We start from the raw sequence: 7,834 nt of genomic DNA on the forward strand, positions 1-7,834 counted from the left end.
ATCGAACGGAGTGAGGGCCCTGCTCGCGAGCTTACAGTCTATGAGGAAGTGGGGGAGACACAAAAGGTAAAAAGTACATATATTGTATAATGCAGCCTTGATATACTGAATAGGATAAATAATAATACATGGACTGGTCGCCAGCCAGTATGTGTGCAGTCCTGACAGAGGCTTTTATGTGCATGGTTGGTTTGAACCCGAAGTTGAAGAAGATTTTAATATGGGGGAAAGCTGGGATGGACAGAGTGTGTTTAGGTGATACGCCAGTCTAAAGAAATGTGTTTTTAGGGTTCGCTTGAAACTGTGGGTATTGGGAATTAATCGAACTGTCCTGGGTAGTGCATTCCAGAGAATTGGCGCAGCACGCGAGAAATCTTGGAGACGGGAGTGGGAAGTTCGGATTATGGAGGATTTTAGTTTCAAGTCATTTGCAGAACGGAGGGCACGTGTAGGGTGGTAGACTGAGACAAGGGAGGAGATGTAGGGGGGTACTGAAGCATGGAGCGCTTTGTGGGTAAGCGTGATAAGTTTAAAACGAACTCTATATTGGATGGGCAACCAATGCAATGACTGGCACAGGGAAGAGGCATCTGAGTAGCGGTTGGCGAGGAATATGATCCTGGCTGCTGCGTTCAGGACGGATTGGAGAGGGGAGAGTTTAGTAAGAGGGAGACCGATTAGTAGAGCGTTGCAATAGTCAAGACGAGAATGAATAAGAGCGACAGTAAGAGTTTTTGCCGAGTCAAAGGTGAGAAAAGTCCTGATTCTTGAGATGTTTTTGAGGTGTAGATGACATGAACGAGCGAGTGATTTGATGTGAGGAGTGAAAGAAAGATCTGAATCAAAAATGACCCCAAGACAGCGGGCTTGTAGCTGGGGAGTAATGGTTGAGCCACAAACGGAGATGGCAATATCGGGCACAGGTAGATTAATGGAGGGAGGAAAGACGAGTAGTTCAGTTTTTGACAGATTCAGTTTTAGGTAGAGGGAGGACATAATGTTAGACACAGCAGAAAGACAATCACTGGTCTTTTGTAGTAATGCAGGGGTGATGTCCAGAGCAGAGGTGTATAATTGGGTGTCATCAGCATAGAGATGGTACTGAAAACCGAGTCTACTGATTGTTTGTCCAATAGGAGCGGTGTATAAGGAGAAAAGAAGGGGGCCTAGGACTGATCCTTGAGGAACCCCGACAGTAAGAGGAAGTAGGGAGGAGGAGGAGCCGGCAAAAGACACAGAGAAGGAGCGGTCAGAGAGATAAGAGGAGAACCAGGAGAGAACCGTGTCCTTGAGGCCAATAGTGCGGAGCATAGTGAGGAGGAGCTGGTGATCCACAGTGTCAAATGCTGCAGAGAGATCCAGGAGAATCAGCAGGGAGTAGTGACCATTAGATTTAGCTGTTAGTAGATCATTAGAGACTTTAGTGAGGGCAGTTTCAGTAGAATGTAAAGAGCGGAAACCAGATTGTAAAGGGTCAAGAAGAGAGTTGTCTGAGAGATAGCGGATTAGACGGGAGTGGACCAGGCGTTCCAGGAGTTTAGAGATAAAGGGAAGATTGGAAACAGGTCTGTAGTTGGCTGTGCAGTTCTGGTCGAGGGATGGTTTTTAAGTAATGGTTGTATGCTGGCGTGTTTAAAAGAAGAGGGAAAGATACCAGATGAGAGGGAAAGGTTGAAAATTTTAGTTAGGTGAGAGGTGACAGCTGGAGCAAGGGACTGAAGGAGATGTGAGGGAATAGGGTCGCTGGTGCAGGTGGTAGGGCGAGAAGATGCAAGGAGCCTGATCACTTCATCTTCCGTGACTGGTTCGAAGTCAGAAAATGAGCAAGATACAATGTGGTGGGGGGGGAGCATGCATAACATTTGGGGATTGGGAGAAAATTTCCTGTCGGATATGGTCAATTTTTTCTTTGAAATAGTTAGCCAGATTGTCAGCGCTGAGGTCGGTGGTCGGGGCCTGTGCTGTTTGATTGAGGAGAGAATGAAACGTGTCAAAGAGTCGTTTAGGATTATTGGAAAGTGAGATGATGAGGTTGTTAAAGTAGGTTTGTTTGGAGAGGTGAAGGGCAGAGTTATATGTTTTCAGCATAAATTTATAGTGGAGGAAATCTTCGGGCAGATTTGATTTTCTCCACAGCCGTTCAGCGCACCTGGAGTACCTCTGGAGAAGACGTGTTTGAGGCGTGTGCCAGGGTTGTCGCCGTCTATGCCGAATTGTTCTTTGTGTAGGAGGTGCGGCTTCATCCAGGGCGCATAGCATTATTTTGTTATAATGCTTCAATGCAGATTCGGGACATGAGAGGGAGGAGATTGGGGCCAATGATGATTGCAACCTTTTTATAAATTTCTGGGTGTTAATGGCGCGTAAATTTCTATAAGTGTGGACGGTGGGAGTGTCTTGAGTAGAGTCACAGTTCTTGACAGAGAATGAAAGAAGATTATGGTCAGAGAGTGGAAGGGGAGAGTTCGTAAAGTCATGTACTGAGCAAAGCCGGGAGAAGATCAGGTCCAATGTGTTCCCGTCCTCATGTGTAGGAGAATTAGCAAGCTGTGAAAGGCCGAAGGAGGAGGTTAATGATAAAAGATGCGTGGCAGATGGGGAAAGAGGATCGCCAATTGGGATGTTAAAGTCTCCCATGATTATCGTGGGGATGTCGCAGGATAGAAAATTTGTAAGCCAGGCAGCAAAGTGATCCAGGAATTGACGGGGGGGACCTGGGGGGCGATAGACAACCGCCACTCGCAGGGAGAAGGGCCGGTAGAGTCTGACTGTGTGGGCCTCAAAAGACGGGAAGATAAGGGAGGGTACAGGGGGGATAACCTGAAAAGTACATTTTGTTGAAAGAAGCAGACCAACACCTCCACCTGATCTGTTGTCAGGTCGCGGGGTATGAGAGAAATGTAGGCCACCATAGGAGAGAGCTGCAGCGGCGGTGGTGTCCGACTGCTGGATCCAGGTTTCAGTGAGAGCCAGAAGGTTGAGGGAATTAGAGAGGAAAAAGTCATGGATGTAAGAGAGTTTATTACAAGCTGAGCGTGCATTCCAAAGGCCACAGTTGAATGAGACAGAAGATATGCAGGGAATATTAATGAGATTAGCAGGGTTTCTGAATGTAACAGGGAAAGAGTTAGTGTTATTATTACTGGAGGGTCCTGGGTTGGGAGAAATATCACCTGCGACTAATAGAAGGAAGATACAGAGAGTGAGCAGATGATTGAGTGATTTGTGAGAGCGTTTCCTGCGTTGTATGGTGGGAATGAATGGATCTGCGTGGTATAACATTGTGAAGAGAGCATGACAACTGTACATAGGAGAAGAGAGGAGTGAGGGATTAATATGGATGAAGTGTGCCGCATTTGTGGGTGAACGGTGAATGTGGATGATTGTAGCAACCAGAGTATAAATGGCACAGATACAAATGGTGAATACTGTTTGCAAAAAAGATGATCTGTAAGCAAGTTTGTTTAATTGTCTTGCATGTCTTACCTGTCTCCTGCCCTGTCCAACTGCCATTTTCTAACTGCCAGGGCACTTTGCTAAATTATGGCACTTCGATAAAGTATGCATAAATGCTATATGCATAAATGCCCCCCCTTAACTAAGTCTCAATATATAGGGACGTATCTGCTTAGATCTGCACAGATTTAACTCATTAACAATCAATCACTAGCTTAAAAGACAACAGGAGACCATAAAGTGCAGGGAAAAAAAAAAAGACTAGTAAACTCGGCATGGATCATAAACTCTTAAAGTAAGTGTGATGACCTTTAAGTATCATGGAATAAAAAAGCTAGAGGAGTGAAAAAATATATACCAGAAATTGATAGGCTGCAGAGCATTGCATGGAGATATAATGCAGTTTTCAGGACAGATCACACAAGCAGTGAAAAATATATACCAGAAATTGATAGGCTGCAGAGCATTGCATGGAGATATAATGCAGTTTTCAGGACAGATCACACAAGCAGTGAAAAATATATACCAGAAATTGATAGGCTGCAGAGCATTGCATGGAGATATAATGCAGTTTTCAGGACAGATCACACAAGCAGTGAAAAATATATACCAGAAATTGATAGGCTGCAGAGCATTGCATGGAGATATAATGCAGTTTTCAGGACAGATCACACAAGCAGTGAAAAATATATACCAGAAATTGATAGGCTGCAGAGCATTGCATGGAGATATAATGCAGTTTTCAGGACAGATCACACAAGCAGTGAAAAATATATACCAGAAATTGATAGGCTGCAGAGCATTGCATGGAGATATAATGCAGTTTTCAGGACAGATCACACAAGCAGTGAAAAATATATACCAGAAATTGATAGGCTGCAGAGCATTGCATGGAGATATAATGCAGTTTTCAGGACAGATCACACAAGCAGTGAAAAATATATACCAGAAATTGATAGGCTGCAGAGCATTGCATGGAGATATAATGCAGTTTTCAGGACAGATCACACAAGCAGTGAAAAATATATACCAGAAATTGATAGGCTGCAGAGCATTGCATGGAGATATAATGCAGTTTTCAGGACAGATCACACAAGCAGTGAAAAATATATACCAGAAATTGATAGGCTGCAGAGCATTGCATGGAGATATAATGCAGTTTTCAGGACAGATCACACAAGCAGTGAAAAATATATACCAGAAATTGATAGGCTGCAGAGCATTGCATGGAGATATAATGCAGTTTTCAGGACAGATCACACAAGCAGTGAAAAATATATACCAGAAATTGATAGGCTGCAGAGCATTGCATGGAGATATAATGCAGTTTTCAGGACAGATCACACAAGCAGTGAAAAATATATACCAGAAATTGATAGGCTGCAGAGCATTGCATGGAGATATAATGCAGTTTTCAGGACAGATCACACAAGCAGTGAAAAATATATACCAGAAATTGATAGGCTGCAGAGCATTGCATGGAGATATAATGCAGTTTTCAGGACAGATCACACAAGCAGTGAAAAATATATACCAGAAATTGATAGGCTGCAGAGCATTGCATGGAGATATAATGCAGTTTTCAGGACAGATCACACAAGCAGTGAAAAATATATACCAGAAATTGATAGGCTGCAGAGCATTGCATGGAGATATAATGCAGTTTTCAGGACAGATCACACAAGCAGTGAAAAATATATACCAGAAATTGATAGGCTGCAGAGCATTGCATGGAGATATAATGCAGTTTTCAGGACAGATCACACAAGCAGTGAAAAATATATACCAGAAATTGATAGGCTGCAGAGCATTGCATGGAGATATAATGCAGTTTTCAGGACAGATCACACAAGCAGTGAAAAATATATACCAGAAATTGATAGGCTGCAGAGCATTGCATGGAGATATAATGCAGTTTTCAGGACAGATCACACAAGCAGTGAAAAATATATACCAGAAATTGATAGGCTGCAGAGCATTGCATGGAGATATAATGCAGTTTTCAGGACAGATCACACAAGCAGTGAAAAATATATACCAGAAATTGATAGGCTGCAGAGCATTGCATGGAGATATAATGCAGTTTTCAGGACAGATCACACAAGCAGTGAAAAATATATACCAGAAATTGATAGGCTGCAGAGCATTGCATGGAGATATAATGCAGTTTTCAGGACAGATCACACAAGCAGTGAAAAATATATACCAGAAATTGATAGGCTGCAGAGCATTGCATGGAGATATAATGCAGTTTTCAGGACAGATCACACAAGCAGTGAAAAATATATACCAGAAATTGATAGGCTGCAGAGCATTGCATGGAGATATAATGCAGTTTTCAGGACAGATCACACAAGCAGTGAAAAATATATACCAGAAATTGATAGGCTGCAGAGCATTGCATGGAGATATAATGCAGTTTTCAGGACAGATCACACAAGCAGTGAAAAATATATACCAGAAATTGATAGGCTGCAGAGCATTGCATGGAGATATAATGCAGTTTTCAGGACAGATCACACAAGCAGTGAAAAATATATACCAGAAATTGATAGGCTGCAGAGCATTGCATGGAGATATAATGCAGTTTTCAGGACAGATCACACAAGCAGTGAAAAATATATACCAGAAATTGATAGGCTGCAGAGCATTGCATGGAGATATAATGCAGTTTTCAGGACAGATCACACAAGCAGTGAAAAATATATACCAGAAATTGATAGGCTGCAGAGCATTGCATGGAGATATAATGCAGTTTTCAGGACAGATCACACAAGCAGTGAAAAATATATACCAGAAATTGATAGGCTGCAGAGCATTGCATGGAGATATAATGCAGTTTTCAGGACAGATCACACAAGCAGTGAAAAATATATACCAGAAATTGATAGGCTGCAGAGCATTGCATGGAGATATAATGCAGTTTTCAGGACAGATCACACAAGCAGTGAAAAATATATACCAGAAATTGATAGGCTGCAGAGCATTGCATGGAGATATAATGCAGTTTTCAGGACAGATCACACAAGCAGTGAAAAATATATACCAGAAATTGATAGGCTGCAGAGCATTGCATGGAGATATAATGCAGTTTTCAGGACAGATCACACAAGCAGTGAAAAATATATACCAGAAATTGATAGGCTGCAGAGCATTGCATGGAGATATAATGCAGTTTTCAGGACAGATCACACAAGCAGTGAAAAATATATACCTGTAAGAAGAGAAGAAAGATGAATATTAGCAAAGCCATTTTCTAACTGCCAGGGCACTTTGCTAAATTATGGCACTTCGATAAAGTATGCATAAATGCTATATGCATAAATGCCCCCGCATAAATGCCCCCGCATAAATCTACGTGGGATCTACGTGCAGCCTCATACAGTATATAGGGATCTACGTGCGGCCTCTTACTGTATATAGGGATCTACGTAAGGCCTCATACAGTATATAGGGATCTACTTGCGCCTCATACAGTATATAGGGATCTACGTGCTGCCTCATGCTGTATATAGGGATCTACGTGCGGCCTCATACTGTATATAGGGATCTACGTGCAGCATCATACAGTATATAGGGATCTACGTGCAGCATCATACAGTATATAGGGATCTACGTGCTGCCTCATGCTGTATATAGGGATCTACGTGCGGCCTCATACTGTATATAGGGATCTACGTGCAGCATCATACAGTATATAGGGATCTACGTGCTGCCTCATGCTGTATATAGGGATCTACGTGCGGCCTCATACTGTATATAGGGATCTACGTGCAGCATCATACAGTATATAGGGATCTACGTGCGGCCTCATGCTGTATATAGGGATCTTCGTGCGGCCTCATACTGTATATAGGGATCTACGTGCGGCCTCATACAGTATATAGGGATCTACGTGCGGCCTCATACAGTATATAGGGATCTACGTGCGGCCTCATACAGTATATAGTTATCTACGTGCGGCCTCATACTGTATATAGGGAGCTACGTGCGGCCTCATACTGTATATATAAGGAGCTACGTGCGGCCTCATACTGTATATAGGGATCTACGTGCGGCCTCATACTGTATATAGGGATCTACGTGCGGCCACATACTGTATATAGGGATCTACGTGCGGCCTCATACTGTATATAGGGATCTACGTGCGGCCTCATACTGTATATAGGGATCTACGTGCAGCATCATACTGTATATGGGGATCTACGTGCGGCCTCATACTGTATATAGGGATCTACGTGCGGCCTCATACTGTATATAAGGATCTACGTGCGGCCTCATACTGTATATAGGGATCTACGTGCGGCCTCATACTGTATATAGGGATCTACGTGCGGCCTCATACTGTAATTAAGGATCTACGTGCGGCCTCATACAG

This window comes from Phyllobates terribilis, unplaced genomic scaffold, assembly GCF_046119375.1.
Source record: "Phyllobates terribilis strain yellow unplaced genomic scaffold, ASM4611937v1 Scaffold_305__1_contigs__length_2280687, whole genome shotgun sequence".
In the NCBI taxonomy this organism is placed as follows: domain Eukaryota; kingdom Metazoa; phylum Chordata; class Amphibia; order Anura; family Dendrobatidae; genus Phyllobates; species Phyllobates terribilis.